Source organism: Sciurus vulgaris, assembly GCF_902686455.1.
Source record: "Sciurus vulgaris genome assembly, chromosome: 13".
NCBI classification, from domain to species: Eukaryota; Metazoa; Chordata; class Mammalia; order Rodentia; family Sciuridae; genus Sciurus; species Sciurus vulgaris.
Window position 1 is genome coordinate 48149695 of NC_136474.1, and position 22087 is coordinate 48171781.

At 36.8% G+C, this 22087-nt stretch overlaps 1 protein-coding gene and 1 pseudogene across 12 annotated transcripts in view; one reads left to right on the forward strand and one right to left on the reverse strand.

Moving 5' to 3' along the window:
• Positions 1-22087, forward strand: part of GREB1L (GREB1 like retinoic acid receptor coactivator) — a 255134-nt gene that overhangs the window by 70446 nt on the left and 162601 nt on the right. The gene's annotated exons all lie outside the window — the stretch shown is intronic.
• Positions 19834-21671, reverse strand: LOC306642881 (ubiquitin-conjugating enzyme E2 variant 1-like; annotated as a pseudogene). The gene has a single exon. The product of its transcript is annotated as a ubiquitin-conjugating enzyme E2 variant 1-like (transcript).

Here is a 22087-nt window from a genome sequence, read left to right on the forward strand (position 1 = left end):
CTTGGCCAGGCAAGACAAGCAGAAGGGATGCTTGAATCAAGATACTTTTGTTTTTGTTTTTGTTTTCTGGTACCAGAGATTGAACTTGGGGAGCTTAACCACTGAGCCACATCCTCAGCTATTTTTAAAGTATTTTTAATTTTGAGACAGGATCTCACTAAGCCACATAAAGCCTTGCTTAGTTGATAAGGCTGGCTTTGAAGTTGTGATCTTCCTGCCTCAGCTTCTGAGTCACTGGGATTACAGGTACGTGCCACTGCGCCCGGCTTGAATCAAGACGCTTTAAAAGAAGCCAATTATGAATGCACACATTAGTTATCTTTGACTTCTTTCCCCAAAGCAAAATAAACAAAGCAATAAAGTCCTTGATCAATATTTTGGAGATTTTCTGAGAATGGTATTTTTATAACTATCAGGCAATACATAGTTAATAGTTGCATGGAATTTTGATTATCCTAAGTAGGTCTGAGCAAGTCATTCTTGTAATGGTTTGAATTGGTATGATCAGGCAGAACTAGCCTCTCCTTTAGCAAATAGAATGCTGCTTCACAGATGAACCTACTTTCATAAATGAGCTATTGGAAATAGTCCCCAGAAAAATGATAAATTGTGCCCAAAGTGACACCCATCTACCTACCTGATCAATACATCATTTCCTCCTTAGGTACATGTGCTGCTTGCTCACCATGGCAACTTTATTTAAAAGATCCTATGTTTTGCTAGATGCCAGCTAATCAGAAAGGGCTCTGCACATGTTAAGGTGTCAAGCATGCAGAGGTATATGCGTTTTTCAAGCATGCGGAGGTATATGCATCTCAGCACCAGAAAGGATTTCAGTAGTCAAAGAAAAACATCTCCGGTAGAATTTTAGTGACTGAAATAAAAATAGGTGTCAGGAAGGTAACTGCCAAGTTAAACTATGGAGGCTGCTGTCTGAAAACTATTTTGGAGACTTTAAGATACATTGTACATTATGATGACAACTATGAAGATGTGTTTTATTTGGTGCTTACTGAATATACTAATAGTTTATGAGCTAACTAGTGCACTTCACTTAATCTTCAAGATAACCCAGCAAGATAAGTGATATCAACATTTTGCAGAGGACAAGACTTTGAGAGGTGAGGAAACACACAAAGTTGCCCAGCTAACAAGAGGCAAAAGAGGAGTGCAAATCCATAGACAACAGACTCTTTTTCTTTTACCCTATCATGTGGAAGGGTCAGACCTGCTACAACCCAAAACAAAAGAGGATTCAGGACATTTGTTTTTGGTTTGTAGTTTCCTCATGCAATTTTATAACACATTAATCATGCCAAAAAGAAGTGAGACAGTATCTGGACTGTAAATACTTTCTCTTCCTTTTTATCTTTCTATTGAACTAAAAAAAAAAAAAAGAAAAAAGAAAAATGAAAAAAAAAAAGAAAACCTCCCCTCAGACTTGAATCCAAATCACATTTTTTAGAATCCTCTGAAATACTTGGCTCAGGTTTACAGCATTTCCAACAGCCAGATTAAACTGTTATTTCTCCATTCTTATGGAAAGCAAATCAATACTATTGGCTTCTTTTCTTTTTCTTTCCTCATTATGCTTGTATGGACTTTCTTCTCCTAAATATAAATTTAAAAAAATTTGGGGGATGCCGTAGACTGAACACAGATCCTTGCACATGCCAAGCACACACTCAAACACTGAACCTACCTCCAGCCTGGAATTTTAATTTTATAAGTAAACAAAATAACCATTCACTTGCTTATCCTAATGTTAAAAGTGGGCAGTTCTTTTCCTAGACTGGCTAAAGTAGAAACAATAAAGGAATTTCTACAGGAAGGATTTCTTGGGAGGTAGGAATTGTTTGTCTTTTGTCTGTTTGCCTGTTCTTCCTGTGTCTGCTATCAGTGATTTTTCACCAGGGCTTAATTATTGTGCCTCACACTCTTATGTTGCTATGGTGAAGACGAATCTACTCTTTGCCATAGTTACTTTACAATACATTCTCTTTACATAACCTGTTCTGAGAATCTCAGAGTTGGTGGGAGATGGTCTAGGAGGACTGGAAAGATCCCATTGACTTTGTGAAGAATTGGACACAGATGCTTGGAAAACTGGTAAATTCCTCAAGGCCAAACACAATGAACTATTTTCTCATAATCCCTTAGCACTTAGAAAAAGGACAACTTGCCACATAGTAGGCACTTGATAAATGTTGTTAAATGGGAAATTATGACAGTTTGATTAAGATGTCATCAGGAATACCAGGACAAGACCAGGACATCTGATTTGTGAAATGAGGAAGAACAATCTGTTGAAGATTTATGACTCAGTATTTTCTAATTTCCTATTTCTTGGGGTTTTTAATTTTAATTTTTTATTTTGTTGAGATGGGGTCTTCTTTTGTTGCCTAAATTGAACCCAGGTCTCAAACTCCTGGGTTCAGGCAGTCCTCCCATCTCAGCCTCCCACATAGCTGGGACTACAGTCATGTATCACCATGCCCAGCTTATGGCTTGTATTTTCTGATAATATTAGATCAGGGGTTGACAAATGTTTTCTCTTATGGGCCAAGTGAATAATATTTTGGGATTTGTAGGCCAATCACATATGGTCTCTGTTGCAGAGTCTTAAATTCTGCCATGCCGTAGGCATGGTTGTGTTCCAATAAAATTTTATTTACAAAAACTGTCTGTGGACTGGATTTGTCATCCCTGGTTTTTATAAATATATATATATATGTATATATATATATATTTATTTATGTTGTTGTTGGTGGTGGTGGTGGACTTCTATTTATTTATTTACTTATATGTGTTGCTGAGAAGCTAACCCAGTGCCTCACACATGCTAGGCAAGCACTCCACCACTGAGCCACCCATCCCTGATTTTAAGGTTGAAATTTAATGGACTTCATTTCAAAAGATACTTTTTAAGTCAGCTTCCTATTTTGAAAGAAAATGAGCAGATAGAAGAGTTTTTAAATATTAGTGTAGGTTAGTGAATTTGACATGTAGGTAGAGGGTAGAGAGGCAGGGGATATAATCAGTGAGATAGCTTATTAATCTAATTTAAGATGTTGGTTTTTAAGAGTTTAGATCCTTTCACCCAGGAATTTTTATTCTTAGTTTTTACTAAGAAATAATAAACAATGAAAGCAAATAATTATGTGTATTTGACATATGTCATTTAAAATAAAAAGGAATGTCTCAAATATTTAATATTAAAGAAATGGTTATGTCTATTATATGCCCACATAAAAATATACATCTGTTACCAACCCCTCTCTGTTGCAGCATTCTCGGGGCTCTGGGCAAGAGGAAAAAAGGAAACCCACATAACATATGTCTGAATATTTAAAGGTTATATATCAAGCTAAGAGACTGTTAATGTATGTTTCATCCTCCTACTTTGCCAAATACACCTTCCTCATGAACTGGAAGGCTCGATTTAAATTTAGAGTTCTCAGACTCCTGGAATGCCACGCTGGAATGTGGTGGCCCCCTACTCTGCCCAGTCCTGTTTCAGCCCTGAACCCAGAGGGAGCTGACATACCCTTATGGAACACCCAACCCTCACATTCAAGTTCCATCAATATCCTCTGACTCCTTGCACCCTGGTGGGTCTGGGGTGCACAGTGCTATGCAGATTACAGCTTAAAATAGTACTTATTGCCTTTCAGCAAGGCCTTTTGGTCGTGGTACTTCAGGATTCCAAGTGTCTTGTGATCTAGAAGTATGGCATGGATTGTGTGGATACATCCTCTTTTCTCTGTGGACCCCTCATCTTGGGTAAGGGATGAAAGTAAGGAGGGCCAGAGCAGGATTCCTATAAAATTCAGTGTCCAGGGCATTTGCCTGGTTGGAGGGCAGAAATGCCTATTTCAGAGATACTTTCCAATATGCTTTTATGTAAAAGAGCCCATTTCAGAGACACTTTCCAATATGCTTTTATGTAAAAGAAGTTTATAAGGAAAATGAAGAGTGATCTCACTTTTGTGAGGAGAAATGCATACAAAAAGATATGGAAGGAAAAAAGCAAAACCAGAAGAAAACACGCCAAAATGTTGAATGTAGTTATATCCAAGTGCTAAGATTATGGTGACTTTTAAAAGGATTTTTTAAGGTTTGCTCTACTTGCCATATTTCCTATGTGAGCATGAATTGCATTGATAATCAGGGGAAGGTAATATAAATACTTCCTAAAATTTTGGCCAAGAGTTAATAAATGCAGGAGTGTACTGCAGTAATTCTAAGGAGAATGGAAAAGGTTATTTTTTGCCCTTCCTTTTTATAGTTTAAAATAGCATTTATTGTCTTTTGTTATAAAGGTCTTACAATGAGTGGTTTTGAAATTTTGCGGAGGAAAGCAATGTGAGATAGTGGGAAGAGAGGCATATCTTGATTTGGATATCATCCTGACTGTTGACTAGCTGTGTAACTTTGGGGAAATCTTCCAGCTTCTCTCACCTCAGTTTCCTATTTTCTTTTCCTTTTGGAAAATGGGGATAATAATGGCTATCCCATAAGCCGTTTATAGAAAGTCATTGTACTAGCATAAGAAGATGACTTGACACACAATACACCATCAGTGTTACTTTCCTGTCCCTGCCAGCCCCTCCCCCATTCTGTGACTTGAGTGAGATATCTGTCTCTCAGGATATCTGCTCTTCATAGAAAAGATAACACATAAAACACATGATGATCAACTAAAGGGCAGTATTCAAACAAAATGTATTTAAGTTCAAAGAGTATAACTAAAGTGGGGGCATGATTTGTGGTAGGGACCATTAACAATTCATTTTTTCTGGATCTGGTGAGAGTTTCACCCAAATAGGTGATGTTTATGCAAAATCCATGTATGTCAAAATAACTCAAACCAGAAGGTTTAAACCCAGAACTTGCCAAAGAATATGATTGGCTTTCTCATGGTCTTGGGTATGTTTGTTAATTGGATAGAAGGGTACAAAAAATACACATTTCTTCAAAATTCATTTAGGCTAGATGGAGGATATGGCTATTAATTTTACTAGAGTGAGTTGCGAGCTGTCGTATTGCAGTAAAAGAGGAAGCCTGTTTGTGACAAGCAGAAAACCAATCTGCCACCTAAAGCACTTGCATTATTTAAGGCATCAGGAAAATTAGAGCATGAGCAATTTCCTTTTGTTGCAGTCTTTGTCTGAGTGGTGGAAGAGAGAGATCTGGCTCAAATTATAGAAAACCAGAGAAAGTGCAATATTATATCAGAATACTCTTAAGATTACAGCTGAAATTTGTCTCCCAGATCTTTCTGTCTCTGCCAAATGGCAGTGACTCATTTTGATGGTGGCTGACGAGATGGAACCAGGGCTAATGGGCAGAACACCAGCAGAGACTGTTATTCCTGCCTTATCTGTTTGTTTTTGTGTTCTCGGGACTTGTTGAGCTTGCTTTCTCCCATGTTACCCGGCAATGAAAATCACCTCCTTGCTATTGGCCTGTTGTAAAAAATATAGGCAACTTTTCCAGAAGTTGTTGAAAAGAAAGTATCTATATAAACCCAAAGTTATCCTGCCACTATTGTTACCATCGCTTATTACTATGACTTTAAAAAATTGGTCTTGTTATTACCATTATTGGCAATTAGATGTAAGTGTATCAAGACAGGCATCTTCTTTTCTAAAACATTTTAAATTCCCTTATCCATGGTTACATATGTTAAAAAATAATTGCAAACTCTTTATATAATAATTTTGTAATTTTAAAAACAAACATCAATTTGTCCATTGTCTTTCATGGAACTTTCATGGGATCTTCCACTCATGTTCCTTTCTGCTCTGAACAGAGGGCCACTGAGGTGTTCTGGAGTCAGTTTCAGCTTTGCCGCTGACATCTGCGTGACCTTGACTAGGTCTCCAACTCTGTTGATCTGGTTTCCTCAGAGAGAAAATAGGATAAATCCTATCTCCCAGGATAGACATAAGTGTTAAATTAGAGGAATCTGTGAACACAGCCATTTCAGAACTTAGTATGAAGTAAGTACTCAGTGTCTAGAGTTTAGACATTTAGAGTTTAGATATTTAGTCCACAGCAAAAAAAAGCAAGTCAAGGATAAAAGCAGCAAGTAATGTGGAGTACCATGGATTCAATTCAGATGAAGTCTCCATGGTCCATAAGGATGTCTTATACAGTTTTTTTTTTCCCTCCCAAATAGATGTAGACAGCATACTGATATTAAAGGCTCTAATATTCTTTAAATTCTTTTAATTGTACACCTCTTAAAGGTTGGTCTAAATTCTGCCTCAGAATTGTATGACCTTGAGTACAAGATCCACATCTACATATCAAAACCTAGTCAAAATTGGTCTTTACCTTCCAATACTTAAAAACTTGAAAACTCAAAATAATATAAGTCCAGTGAGTTTGAAACTCAATACTTATTCATGCATATTCTCTGCTTTCATGAAGTTGAAGCAAACAAGTAAACATACCAATATCAGAGATGCATTCCAAAAACAATCTGTGGGATGTGTCAGATTCAGAGTGTAGTGACAGCTTAATGAATCCGGCAGGGCTCTACCTCTAAACTACACCCCCAGGTCCTCAGCCTCTAGTGACAGCTCTTTGTAAATCCTATCTCCCAGGATTGATGTAAGTGTTAAATTAGAGAATACTGTGAACATAGCCGTTTTAGAACTTAGCATGTTTTACTTTGTAAAAGTAATCAGGTATCTCCATTCTGTGAGTGACATGCTCACCAGATGCTGGATAGTCACAGTATTAAGCTACAATCTAGTACTCCAAGCGTTTTTCCCTCTAGGAGTTATGTTTGTTCCCAAACATGCATTTACCATTACTATTATAAATGCACACTTTAATTAGACATTAAATAACCAATGAAAGGTAAGCTAACAACAAAGATAGGTACCAATTCTATGAAAACTAGGTTGAACAATTTGGAAAGACTTGATAAAGGTGAATTACCAAAAATATTTCTTGTTGAAATAGTGTGGTGAAAGTGCTGTAAAAGGAATGGAGGACTGGAATTGTGGCTCAGTGGTAGAGCACTTGTTTAGCGTGCATGAGGCACTGGGTTCGATTCTCAGCACTGCATATAAATAAATAAAGGTCTATTGACAACTATAAAAATACTTTTAAAAAAAGGAGTTGGTAGGGAAGATCATAAAAATATAGAAATATCTGGACTTTTTGTTTCATAAGTGTATTCAAAGTATTATTTCACTCTAAACAACTGGAAACTGGAAATTATAGATAATGTCTATAGAATTAAATCTGTTTAATTAGTCCATAGTAGGGACCTTCCAAACAAACTGCTGACTCATACTCAGAGCAAATGCTCTTGTCTTTCAAAGCTTGGCCAATGAATTTACATTTATGTTTTAAATTAAATGTATAAATGGATCTTTTTGTGTGTGCAAGCCCCTGCTTTGTCAAGTTTCAATCAGGAAAAGAGAGCCCCTGTGAATATTAGAAGAATAGGATATTTATTTTAAGAATTAGGAATTACACGAATTTGAGAGGAACGGCGAAATGAAGATCTGACAGAGGAGTCAGGTGATCCTAATCATTGGCCAGTCATCCTGAAACAATGGTATGAGTGGACAAATAGGACCTTGTGAAAGCCAAGCATGGCCTGCTTTTGAAAGAGGCTTTCACATCCTAGAGAGGCCTACAGGAACCTGTTGCCTTAGGGTAGCTGCCTGAGTGGATACACAACCAGCATCTGGAGGTGGGCTTAAAGTCAGAAGACAAATGGTAAACTGAAAAAATATTTGTAATTCATATCACAGGCAAAGACCTAATGTCCTTACTTTGTGAAGAGTGCTTCTGACATCAACTAACAAAAGATGAGAAAATAGGTAAAGAATATGATCATTCATTTCATAGAAAATTCATAGAAAGAAGATACAAATGGCTCTTAATCTTGAGAAGATACTTAACATCTCTTAGGAGAAATACAAACTACAATGAGCTACAGTTTTTCTCAGCTAAATAATCATAGTTCTAAAAAATTATAACATTCCATAGCTGAAGATATGGTGAATCAGGTACTCTCATACATTGTTCGTGGGAGTTGTATAAAGTAGTAATTCCTATGGAGAACAATTTAGCATTATCCATCAAAATTTTAGATGTATATACCTAGCAATCCCACTATATATGTTTGAATAGTCATATATATAATTAATTATCTCAACTTTCTTGGTTATAGCTGAAGATTGGCTACTCACTAGTGAACTGGTCAAACCAATCATGGAATACTATATAGCTATAAAAAGAGGGTGGAAGCTCTTTATGTTCTAGTTTGTAAAAATCTCCCAAATCTACTATGAAGTCCAAAATGTAAGATGCAGAAGTGTTTTTTGTATGCTACAATTTGTGTCAACATATACACATGGTATTTATATTATAATTACACACCATCTTCCCTTAGACCAAGAAACAAAAACTGGTAATAGTGGTTATCTCTAGGGAGAGATACTGAGTGGGAAAAAGTTGCTTTTTTATGATGTATATATATGTACACACACATCACAGGTATGTTCTACATACTAAAGTATTAGTTTTAAAATTTTTAAGAGAAATGCATATGTATTTCAAGATTGGAGAATGAAGAGTTCCTAAAATTTTCAGAGAATCATGAATGTATAATTTTTAAGTTATATAGAACCTTCAGGTTTTATCCTCCTAAATGCCAAGTTTTTAGAAAGCAATACTTTTATAGAACTACTCCAAAATGTTGTAGATTATTAATTGCTTAAAAGTGTACCTTTGTCTTTATTATTGAGGTTATTTTCAACATCTTAGTTTGGACACAGGCTATAGACTAGAAACAGACCCTAAACTGAATGGCTTCGGGTTGTTGTATATTTTAAGCTCTTTCTCTTTTTTAAAATTACTTTTCTGTCTTCACTGTCAGTGTCAGATTAAAAGCTTCATTTTTTTCTTATTGTTATTTTCCCTACTCCTAACATCCCACCTTTTTGATCTGCCAAAAGCTAGGGATCGTATAAGTAACTTCTTCAAGTAAGATAAGAGGGAATAAGTTTGAGTTAGTATCTACTGGCTTCCTTTGAATGAAGTGCAAATAACTAGAATGTGAACTTTGTGCTATCTGTTGTGTCTGTTTATATACTTACATGTTTACTTTTAGGCACTGTTTCCAGTAGACAAGAATTCTGGGTCAATGACCCCTAGAGAGAGCAGTTATTACTGTATTTGAATTGTTGGAAAATTTGGGTATGTACTTACTTATGCTTCTTGACTAAAAATATTTAATGAAATGACTATAGATTTCCAGTTAACTTTTACTGAACCTTATTGAAAAAGCATCACATTATCTTATCATCCTGGATAAGAATAAAAACTGCATTGGTGAGTTGAATTTGTGGGAGTTTGAATGCAGATATAGTACAATTTTTATGGTGTCCTTTGACTCTTGGGGGATAGATAGATCTTGATTAAATGTGAAAGGCAGTATTTATGTGATAATATAATAGGTAACTAGAAATTATAGGTAACTGGCAAATTTTGTCTGAAAGTGAACCAGAAAAAAATTTTGTTGTTTTAATCTTTATTATTAATGATTTTAAGTGGAATCACTACTTTGTGTTCTTTGTGTTTGTCATAAGGTTAATTAATGGGTCACAGTACTCCACAGCAGGTATGTAATAGTGTAGTTGTAAATCCTGATAACTTAATATATAGGATTGACTTTGTATTGTTCTCAGTGTACTCACTGAAATTTTATAAAGGTTTTAAATAAAATTATTTGTAAGAATTTATTTTAATTGATACTTTCCTTATTTCATATCAAATTTAAACACAATTTTATAGTTTTTGAGTTTCACAATAACACCAGAATCTCTTTAGTAGAGAAATCCTACCTACATTTTATCTATTTCTGCCCAATTAGTTTAGGAAGTTGCCATACAGCTTATAAAGATATTATTTTTTATGGGGATAAACCTTCTAGTCCCAAGGTTTTTTTTTTTTTTTTTTTTTTTTTTTTTTTTTAGGAAAATGTTAGTTATAATAAGTTTATACAGAGTTGCAGCATTATCATTATCATTATTGTTTTTCTCCACCTTATTGGCCAACAATTGCTAGATTCCTTCTTGTGCTTCTCTTCTGTGGTCAAATCCAACAGAAAGTGGGTGGGTCCAGTGCAGTGGTTCAGGCCTGTAATCTCAGGGACTTGAGAGACTGAGGCAGGAGAATCACAAGTTCAAGGCCAGCCTCACAACACAGTGAGCAACTTACTAAGACCCTGTGTCAAAAAAAAAAGGGGGGGGGGGGCTGGGAATGTGGTTCAGTGGTAAAGTGTTTCTGGGTTCAATCCCTGGGAGAGAAGAAATGAAGCAAGCAAGCAAGTAATCAGAAAATATTTATAATTTGTATTTACTTATATTAGTATTATCATACTGGCTTATTATTTAAAGGAACAGCTACATAATTTTTGGCCCTGATGTCAGCTAGTAAATTTTAATAAATTGCAGAAGTCCACTGATAGGTACTGCTTACTAACTGTCCCCAAATTGAGAATTGGTTATATGAACAATGATGCATTCTAAGATATCTTCAAGTCTTATCACAGGGTTTTTTTTTAGCTTAAGAAAATACTGTCAATTGATTTAAAAAAAACAGTGTATACAGTATGATACCTACTTTTTGTGATAGAAATTATATGCACATACACAAAAACAATACAAGAAGTAAAATTATTTGGGAAAAATATTAAAATGAATTGTTTTTGTTATAATTAGGTTTAGCAATGAGTAGCAAAGCTAAGAAATAGTGGCTTAAATAAAATAGAGTTTATTTCTTTCTCATTTTTAGGAAATCCAGAGAGGCAAACTAGGCCTGAGATGTGACTCATGTTGTCAGTTCCCCCCAAAGACACTTCATGGTCCAAGAAAACTGGCTGCTCAAACTCCAGCCATCTTGTCCATGACCCTTCCCCTACTCTCCCAGTCATTTTATATCCTCATTATAGAAGTAAATGTGCTGGGTAATTATGACTTTTAGTGAATAAACCAAGTTGCTTTTCATTAAAATGCCATATTAATTTTGCTTAGATTTGTAATACTTTAATTATCAATTCAAATCATCTTCTACTCTGATATAATAAATACATATAAAACAATAACATTAAGATTACTACCTTCTAAAAATTTCTCTTTGGCCAGGACCTCTATATATTAAACTCATCCCTAAGCCCAGTCTTCCCATTTAGAAACCCCCTTTGCAGTAAAATGCAAGTTTTAACTGCCTGTTGTTCCTTCCTCCTCCTCCTCTCAACTTTGCTCTCATCTCCCATTTGGCACATTGTAGCCTTTTGGCAAATGTCTGGTTGTCTTTTTTTTTTTTTTTTTTTTTTTTCTTTTTTCACCTAGCTGTCTCATGCTTAAGGACTAGACTAGGCACAAAATCCATTGATCCATTCATTTTATGAAATAAATAATGCAACTTTGAAATTCTGGGGCAACTGTTAATTGGGGTTTCCAGTGGGTGTTATAGGATTCCTTTGGAAAGGAAGTAGAAAAATACCTATTAACAACAAATTGAAAAATGTTACTTTTCTTAACATTTCTTAAATTCCCTCCTGGGGAGTCCCAGATGTTAGTGAAACAGGGTAAACAAGAGGACCTGAGACATGTTACTCTACAAATTCACACAAATGGCACATAGGGCAACACTCCCTTTACTACCTACCTGCCCCATCAGATTGATGACATGACATTTACAGGAGTGTTAACTAGGTATTTCCCAGTTATCCTAGACTTCTCCTCCTCTGCTCATGTCTCATGTGGTGGGGTCACTGAACCCTGTCAATTTTACATCCCATGGAGGTCAATAAATGCCATGGCATCTCCACTGTCCTGTTAATCCCTCATTGTCTCTAGGCTATACTATTTTAATCATCTCCTCTCCAAGTTCTCTGCTTTTTAACTGTTCCTCTTCCTATTCCCTCTCCAGTGTCTTCCATTTGGTCCATGAATATCTTTTAGGAAAATTGGATTATGTCCCTCTTTTGCCTATGGTATTCTAGTACTCCCCTTTGTAAAAGGAAAAAAGAAATCCCAATTGCCTTCTTAGCTCTAGCCTAACTTTTCAGTCACACACAAAGTGGCACCTACTTCATTTACCACTCTTTGTCCCCTCTGTCCTTTATGTGGAATGTCTTCACTCTTCCTATGTCATGTGTGCTGCTCATGTTTGACGTCCTGACTCAGTGCCCCTCCCACCCTCACTCCGGCTTCCTGACACCATGTGTGTTCCTTCATGAGAGCTCTAATCCCACTGTATGGAATTGTCGAATTGGTCCCTCTGAGAACTTCTGGACAGTATGGTCTTAGTCACATACAAATCCTCAGCATCTGTTCTAGTACTTGACACCCAGAGTAACAAATTAAATTGAACAAAATAAAAGCAAGTACAGGATGTGCTTTGGGTAGCTGAGTTCTTCCTGGATACACAACTGAAATCAGTGCCAAGACAACCAGGAAACGGGGTGGTGAGGCTGAGCTGTTGGACTCAGAGTGAGGCGCTCATGGTCTGCAGTTGTTCAAATCAAGATTGGAGGACTGTGTGTTTCCAACCTTCACATCATCCTGACAATCCTATTCTTTGTTGGTTCTGCCTAATTTCCTCATTCTTGCTTCTCTCTTGCTCAGAAGCGTCCACAAAGCTCAAGTTGTTGAGTGCTCCTTTCTTAGCACTAAAGGCTGTGGTGTCTATTATTACGTGTGTGTGTGTGTGTGTATACATATGTATGTATTTCAGCCTAAACTCCCAGAAATAGAACTGGATGTGCCCATGTAGAGAATTGTGTGAATGAGGGGAAAGTGGGGGACAACACAGAATGAATAATAGTGACTGTATGCCAAATGCACCCTGTGGAGCGCAGCCACCATTATTATCCCTATTTCATACATGAGTTAACTGAGGCAGAGAAAGAAAGACTGAATCATGTGCGCTCTGGGACAGTGGGAGGGCTGTGATCCACTTGTCTTAAACATTTGTCTTAATCCAAAATCAGTGCTGTGAGCACAGTTGTCTTAAAATATTCTAAGAAGCCACATTAACACTAACCCCAGTCTTACAAAGATGTCTCTGAAGGGAAAGAGATTGAAATGCTTGTTTTGCCCTGGATATTGTATATATGTTTGTGTGCATGTGCACACCCTTACATTGGTGGGGTTTTCTCCTTCAGGATTTAATTCCCAAGGATCACTGCAGGCAAGATATTTCTTTGGACTTGGACTTAATCTCAAGAACCTCATTGTATCTGGGAAGATTTGCCTGTCCCCCTCCTGGGTCTTATACACCTGACCGTGGGCAGTACTAATAGCCTGTTGCTCAAGTTCCAACCTAACAGGTCCAGCTAATAAGTGTTTATTGCTGATCTTCTTAACAAAATGCTATCCCTTACCTTTACTGACAAACAAAAATGATAAGAATTGCTGGGCGTGGTGGTGCAGGCCTATAATCCCAGCTGAGGCAGGAGGATCTCAAGTTCAAGCCAGCCTCAGCAAAAGCAAGGCGCTAAACACCTCAGTGAGACTCTGTCTCTAAATAAAATACAAAATAGGGCTGGGATGTAACTCAGTGTTGAGTGCCCCTGAGTTCTATCCCTGGTACAAAAAAAAAAAAAAGAAATGATAAGCATTGGTTCCTGCCCCTACTTCAACCTACCCCGCCCCACAAAAAACAAAACAAAACAAAACAAAAAAAAAAACAAAAAAAAAAAAACAAAAAACCTCACAATCCTAGTGGGAAGACTGGCTATTTATAAAAGAACTGTTAATCACCATTGTGAAGCTGTTGGTGATGTGAGCCCTCCAGAGCTTTCTGGTCCTCCACTGGGGAGGGAATACCCCTCTGGGATATATGTACACATCAGCCATCTAGCCCTCTCTCCTTTGTTACTTTCACAACCAGCTCACTCTCTATTGATTTCCAGCTTCTCTATGTTCAAACTCTGGGATAAGGTATATCCTTCATTTAAATTTCTTATCATCCTCTTTATCCACAGGATTTTCCTACATTTTTATCCTGGATATAATTTTTTTTTTCCATAAGTCTTCAAAGGGATAATCAACCAAGGATTTAACTCTGTATTTTAAGAATAATGAAAACCACACTACTTATTGGAGAATACATGGGTTCAGGCTCTGGGCTAGCTGTCAGTTTTGGTCCTCTTAGCTGAGAGGTCAGCTGGAGAAGAAGCCCTACCTGAGACAGACAATGTCAGTCTGTTCTTCTAACCATGTCAAGGAGAGCACCATGAAGCTTAGGCCCTGGCTTGTGAGGGCTGGCCTCAGTATTTGGGGATTGGAAGTTATAAACAAATATTTTCACAGGGTGCGTCCAGAACTGAGTTGTCAAGGTCACTGTGGTGTAAACAGAACTCATAGTGTCAGTGTGTCCTAGTGTCTGGGCTCAAGTGTCCTTTCTTGGCAGCATCTATAAAGAACAAGGAGTGTGCTGTGACCTCTACTACTGATATTGGGGCTGCTCATCCAGCAGCTTAGTGAAATCTCTGGATCTGTTTCCATTTCATGTAAGTTGCTTTGAAAGTGGAACTAGGCTTGCGTTTTCTGTGGATTGCACCTTTGCCTAGTGTGCTTTGCTCCTCTGCTTGAAACTGACCTATATTCCTCTGATTCATTAGTTTTACTCAAGGAAGTAGTGCCAGGTATGCAGGGGGAATCCAAATCTGTCTTTGCAAAAGTTTCTATGATTAACATAAATAAATAAATAAATAAATAAATAAATAAATAAATAAATAAATAAATAAAAAGGACTCACCTGATTTTTTTGGATGATAACATGTGGATTTTTCCCTTCCTCCATATTGCCACTGTATGGGTCAGTAGTACTGAGTGACTGTTAGGATAAAAACCAAAACAAACTCCTCAATATTAAACAAGTATTAGACATTTTCTTGTTTTTTAAAGGGAATGTCCATGGAAATACAGTATAGTGTATGAAACTAGTATACATCTGCAGTTCCACAGCTTTGAAAATTTTCTTTTCTGTAACTTAGATATCAGGCTAATTTATCTGCAGTCTTTATCTGGCTTCAAAATCAGTGCCTTGTCATTAGCAAACTTCACTTGCTAGTTTTAGTCAAGTCTGAGCTGCACAATGGTTGAATTGGTGACCATTATATTTGTTTAACTGCTGTAAAGTAAGTTTGCAACAATAGATGCTTGCACTTAAATAGGCCTGCAGAGCATTGGGGCCCTATCAATCATGCAGAGATTTCCCTCCTGCTGTCTCCTCTGATGGACAATTCTGCTGATGTGGATATTCAAAAAGAAGGGATCAGGAAGAACAGATGATGGATAAAGACAATCTTCTGTCTTGAGAGGAAATCGGAGAAATCCTTTTAAGGAATTTCTTTGTTATGGTGTCAGAAGATTAATTATGCTCGTGTGAGAACAGCTTTCTCATTGGGTGAAAAGAGACATTATCCTTCTGACTTGTGACAGAAGATTTTCAAAGAGAGTTAAAGATTTCAACTACTCTGAAATCTTCTTATTCTGTTGTCTTCGAAGAATCCCCCAAGACCCTTGGATTACATCCATGACATTGTGATGTTCAAGAAGTCACTAATGAATTGGGACTCTTTGTTTCAAACAACCCCTCCACTTGTTCCTCATGAGGATCTCTTCAGGGGTCTTAATACCTGAGTTCAGCTTTTAAAATTATATACTCACAGAATAGGTGAGACTTATTATAAGCCAGGAATGGTATCTTATAGTAATAGGAAAGAAGAGATACCACAATACTACCAAAAACTTGTATAGCAGATCAGTAACAGAATTTTTAGCGAAGCAAATAATTTTATAATCTGAAAAGATATCCTTTAAAAGTTCAACTCTCGATTGTATGAATTAATCTAATTGACAATAGTGATAATATGGAAAATTCATTACTTACAGTTACTGAATGTAATGAATCTATTCAGAAAAACCTTTAAAAGTTACAAATAGAATACATTACATAAAACATAAGGATAGTAAAGTTGCTTCAAATAATTTTATTTTCCAACTAACTGAAATTCAAGTTTCTTAAAATTAGTTATTTCAGTAAAAAATATTTCTAAAATACAATGTATTTTAGTTAATACTCTGCCTTTTAAATAATGCACACCGACTGACTCAGGATCATAATTATAAAGATCCTCTATTGTGCTGCTTTGAAATGCAATGATGTCTTCAGGGACTGTTAAGGCCCTTAGTAGAGGGTTAGTTGCCTCTATAACCATGTGGCCTGAGTAGCCATATTTTTATATTATTGTCATTTTCTGTAGAAATGAAGTCTCTTCCTTCCAGGTGACTTATCATTTCTCCCTGGGATTTTGTGTCATGATGCTGGTAAACTGCTATTTTGCTTTATACATAAGGATGAACCTGTTCCGCCAATACAAGACAGTTCCATTTCTTCAATTATCCCTCTGTAAAAATTCATTTTTCTTTTATATCTAGGTACTTGACTTTTTTCTAAGCTAGGTGCTGGAGGTCTCCCAGTAGTCTTGACATCTGGAAGGAAGCATGCTGTTGTGCACACTCACATGCACATATATCTGGGTTCATTTGTTAATTGTGTTCAGTATTAGTGCTGTGTATAATGTTTTGTTTTAGTGATTCTGATTATGGATCACCAGTGGCACTTTCTTACATCAGAGTTTTGAGACAAGATTTGCAGCAGCTATACCATCACTCCTGTCTTGCTTTCCCTAGGACCCCAGTGCTACTATCATGAAATGATAGCTACACCTTAGTTTTAGATAAAGATTAACTGTTAGATTTGATGGGGGGGAATTCATCAAAATGGGCATTAAATATTGGCTAATATTAGTAGCATTTTATAATAACTGTAGTGCCTATAGGGTCAGATTCAGATTTTTTATGAGAGTTCATGACCAAGACCAAGTATGTAAAAAAAAATTGTTTTTCTTTTATTTCTTTCTTTCTCTCTCTCATTTTTTTTAAAAATGCGGTGTTGCTTTGTTGCCCAGACTAGTCTTAAACTCTTGGGCTCAAGTGATCCCCTTTCTTCAGCCTCCCAAGTAGCTAGAACCACAGGAATGAGCTACCACGCCCACTTGCAAATTTTACTTTAATTCCCAGTTGATAATCATAGTTAGATAAGTTTAGATAAGTTTTAAATTTAGAATTCTTGAACATTCAATGTGATCTAAACTTTAATGTACTACCAATTCTATTTCTAGTTTTTATTTTTTGAAGATGATAAACCAAAGAGATGATTTTCAAAAAACACATGAAGTTTTAAAGAACCAGTTACAGGAAAATAATAGTCCAAGGGGTAAGTTTGATCTCCTTTCTCCTTCCTTTATGGAAAAGGAAGTGATGATTCTGTTGCATTCTGTCTTTTTGGAGAAAATACATCCCATTATGATCCTCTTGCTCTTTTAGCAGGATGCATTGACCTTTGAGAGAGTGTAATTAAAACTGAAGGTAATTCATCTCAATAACAGAGCATTTGAAGAGAAAAAAAAACTAATTAATAAAAAATATAGCCAGTTATAGAAAATGTTTCTCTCTTTGTCTTTCTGACACTGCCATCCAAAGAGAACAATCAATTTATCACCCACTAGCTGCTTCAATTCAATGGAAAAGAACTTCAGGTTTTCTCCTTTCTGAACCCTTGCTGAGTTTTTCTGGCAGTACGTAAAAGTGGGTCATTTGTAAATAAAATACTTTACCCATGCTCCATTAATCTTGGTGATCATGTTCTCACTTTCCCTGTAATAAGTAGGAAAAGGGGTTATTATGGAGAAATAAGAGGATGTCCCATTTTTTTAAAATGGATGTATAAAATGTAGAATCAGGGAAGGCTATTTAATATTTTGTAGCCTGGCGTTTTTGATAATGCATGATTGAAATAACAGTGACTGCTAGGTATATTTTTGACATCAACAATGGCTGTTGTATTTTTTGTATTTATTAGTAGCATATCATACCTTCAGGATTAAGAGGAATGTTTCAACACTGTAAAAAAAAGATTGTGTGTCTTTCGGCATATATCAAGACTGTCTTCATGCTACAAACAGATGGTTTGTCAGACCAAAATAATGTGAAAAGAGAGATGAATCAAGGACAAAAAATATTTTTCTTTGGTGATTTTGTTTTAAATGTGGAAGCTTTATCATTCCACTTCTACATAAAGATTAAAAGGGAAAATAAGCACCTAAGACCGGAGAATTTCTCAGCTTCTAGATGTTGAAACAGATTTTCTGATGACCTTGATTATTGTCTCTATAATGTGTTTGCATTTCTTAAAAGAATCTTCTTAATAAACTGTTCTCCATCTGAACATTGAGAGGATTGCTAGAAGGACAGGCTGCATTGACCTTCTCTCTTGGTCTCCTCTGTTATTGGCTGGTTTCAAAGGTTAAACTAGCTACAGATGAAATATAATTATTAGTGACTTGATTCCTTTCCAGTTCTCTCTGGAAACTGCAGTAGCCAAAACTTTGTCCATTTGTAAAGAAACAGAAGTCATGCCCTGAGCAGTTTGGAATGGGAAACAGCCATTGTCTCTTTGCTTCTTACTTATGTAAATGAACTAACTGGAAAAATAAACTTTACTTCTTCACATCTGGTACAAAGCTTCCTCTTTTGTTGAAAGTTCACAAGCTCCCTTCATTGTGCCTGGTCATGCAAAGCAGGTGTCTCCCCTCCGTCTGTAAGGTGACTATAAATATCTTAAGGAAAGTCCCAGACAGCTTTACCAGTAGTCCACTATCATTATAGAACAAACAAAATGAAGTCCTTGGCATTGAGGACCATGTCAGATAACATTCAATCTAGCCTGCCACATATCTGTTAGCAGTAAAGCAACAAGGCCTTATAACAATTATGCAGTGAGAAAACTTGAATAAGCAAATAAATTCTGCTGGGTCCCACTTACATCAAGTGAGATTATACTTATTCCTGTGTGTGCACTCTACTTAATGTTACTAACATTGCAATTTATCCAGTAATTCATTTCCCTTCATGGCATATACTGACATTGGCAACCACAGCAGATGTCACAGGCAGAAATGCTATGGTTTCTGAGGCACCTTGGCATTTACTGAACGTAAGGATGCCTCTAGTAGTCAAAATTTATCTTTGCAGACTCCCCAGATGTCTTTTTTTTATTTATTTTTTATTGTAAACAAATGGGATACATGTTGTTTCTGTTTGTACATGGAATAACAGCATACCATTTGCATATTCATACATTTACATAGGGTAATGATGTTTGATTCATTCCGTTATTTTTCCCCTCCCCCCCCCAACCCTCCACCTCTCTTTTCCCTCTATTCAGTCCCTCCTTCCTCCATTCTTGCCCCCCTCCCAGCCCCCATTATGTGTCATCATCTGCTTATCAGTGAGATCATTCGTCTTTTGGATTTTTGAGCTTGGCTTATCTCACTTAGCATGATATTCTCCAATTTCATCCATTTGCCTGCAAATGCCATAATTCTATTATTCTTTATAGCTGAGTAATATTCCATTGTATATATATATACCACAGTTTCTTTATCCATTCATCAATTGAAGGACATCTAGGTTGGTTCCATAGTCTGGCTATTGTGAATTGAGCAGCTATGAACATTGATGTGGCTGTATCTCTGTAGTATGCTGATTTTAAGTCCTTTGGGTATAGGCCAAGGAGGGGATAGCTGGGTCAAATGGTAGGTCCATTCCAAGTTTTCTAAGGAATCTCCACTCTGCTTTCCAGAGTGGCTGCACTAATTTGCAGCCCCACCAGCAATGTATGAGTATACCTTTTTCCCCACATCCTCGCCAACCCAGATGTCTTTTTTTGTTTGTTTTGAGACTGGCTTATTTTATTTAGCATAATGTTCACCAGTTCCATTTATTCACCAGCAAAATTCATAAAGTAATCTTTCTGAGTAATATTCCATTATATATATGTACAACATTTTACTTATCCATTTATCTGTTGAAAGACACCAAGTAGATTTCATAGCTTAGATAATGTGAACTGAACTGCTATAAACATTGATGTGGCTACAGCATTATAGTATGCTGATTTAAAATCCTTTGAGCCCCATATGTCTTTTTATTCTTACCTCCACCCTTCTTTGCTCTGGATCACATTCTCAGAATTCCTCTGTTTTTAGACATCCCTTCTCTAGTGAAATACTTGAGTAATTGGTATTTAGTAATGTAATTTTTCCGTTTAATTTTTTCATAAATGGGGATGTCAAATATCATTTGCATCCTCCTCTAGTTCAGAATACCACAGATTAGATGCCTTTCATTACATAGTTGAACATCCTATGGTATTCTTTAGGAACATACACCCTTCATGTAAAGCAGGTTCCCATTATTCCTGAAAACTTGGTTGAAGCCATTTGGAGTGGGAAAGTAGAATGCAAAGACTAGAGGAATAATTTTTTTTTTTCTTTTTGGATCCTAAGAATCATGTTTCATCCAATAATTTTATGAGGACAATATTTACCATAAAACCATTGGAACTTTTTGTTTATTCTTAGTGTTTCAAAATCTTAGGTTTTATAGTTAAACACTTAGTTGATTGATAATCACTTGTATTATGTTTTCATTGTAGATGGACACAATAGCTTTTTTCTTTCTTTTTTTTTAACAGTACAACTTGTATATTTCAAATGGACAAAAAAATTAGTATCATTTACAGTATCTTAAGTTAAACTGCCTTTGAATGGGAGCTTCCTTTCCAGTACTCTGAGGTCTACAAGATGTATCTAGAAAATTTACTATGGTGGAAAATGAAGACTGCTTAAATCGAATGGGGGCTGTGGTTTCCTTTTTGATTAATTGCTGTAGCACCGTCCTTCCGGCTGAGGGAGTTTCACGTTTTCTTTAGACACCATTAGGCACCGCAGCTCTTGCAGGATGACCTTGATGCTGTGCGAACTCTGCCATTTTATTAGCACTGATATGGCCCGTGGGTCCACCTCTCCATTAGAACTATTAACTACATTCATTTAATTTTTGTTACAAATCTTACAAAGGGGGGTGCTTCTGGGTATTTAGGTCCACATTCTATTTTAAGGCTGTATATTCGGTTTTCATAAATTGTTCTTGGAGGCCCGATTATCATCCCTGTCCATCTCGTGTCATGTCTTTGTCATCTCCTAGACCCCAGCCACTGTGCCATCTCCTACTCCTTTCTGGCCTTCTTCGAGTTCTTCCAACAGTCAGAAATTGCGGGACTTTTACTCCCGAGTCCATGGTGGCTGCCATCTTGTGTCGCTGTTGCTTGAAGCAATAGCTTTTTTCTATTTACTTATTTTTTATGTGGTGCCAAGGATCGAACCCTGTGCCCCAACAAGTGCTAGGCAAGTGCTCTACCACTGAGCCACAATCCAGCCCTCACTTGTATTATTTTTCATGCGCTTGTTCCTGGCCAGGGCCAGCTGGGAGGAAAAGGTAAAGGCCAAATGCCAGTCATCCAGGAAATAGTGGCAGGTGGATGCAGTGATAATCCCAGGAGCAGGTTACTATCATCATGGTAGAGGGGCTTTCCTAACTCTCCCATGCTGTTAAGACCTCCTCTGAGCACTTTGTGAGCAGACCCACAGGATGGCAAGGGGCTTAGCAGGGACCATGATTGATTGATTTCCATTTTCCAAAGGAGACAATTGAAACTACCAACAATCCAGTCCCTCAAGTTTGACAGTAAGGGTTGTTTCTCTCTCTCTCTCTCTCTCTCTCTCTCTCTCTCTCTCTCTCTCTCTCTCTCTCTCTCTCTCTCCCTCCCTCCCTCCTTTACTTTAAATGTGTTTGCCTAATCCTTACAAATAAGCATCCCATTGAATAATTATACAAAAGTTTGATCTCACCAGGCATTGTAAGCACATGCCTGTAATCACAGCAACTCAAGAGGCTGAGGCAGGAGGATTCCAAGTTTGAGGCCAGCCTTAGCAACTTAGCAAGGCCTTAGCAATTTAGTAAGACCCTGTCTCAAAAATAAAAAAATAAGAAGGTCTGGGAATGTAGCTTAGTATAAAAGTGCCCTGGGTTCAATTCCCAGTAAAGTAAATAAACTTTTTTTAAAAAAA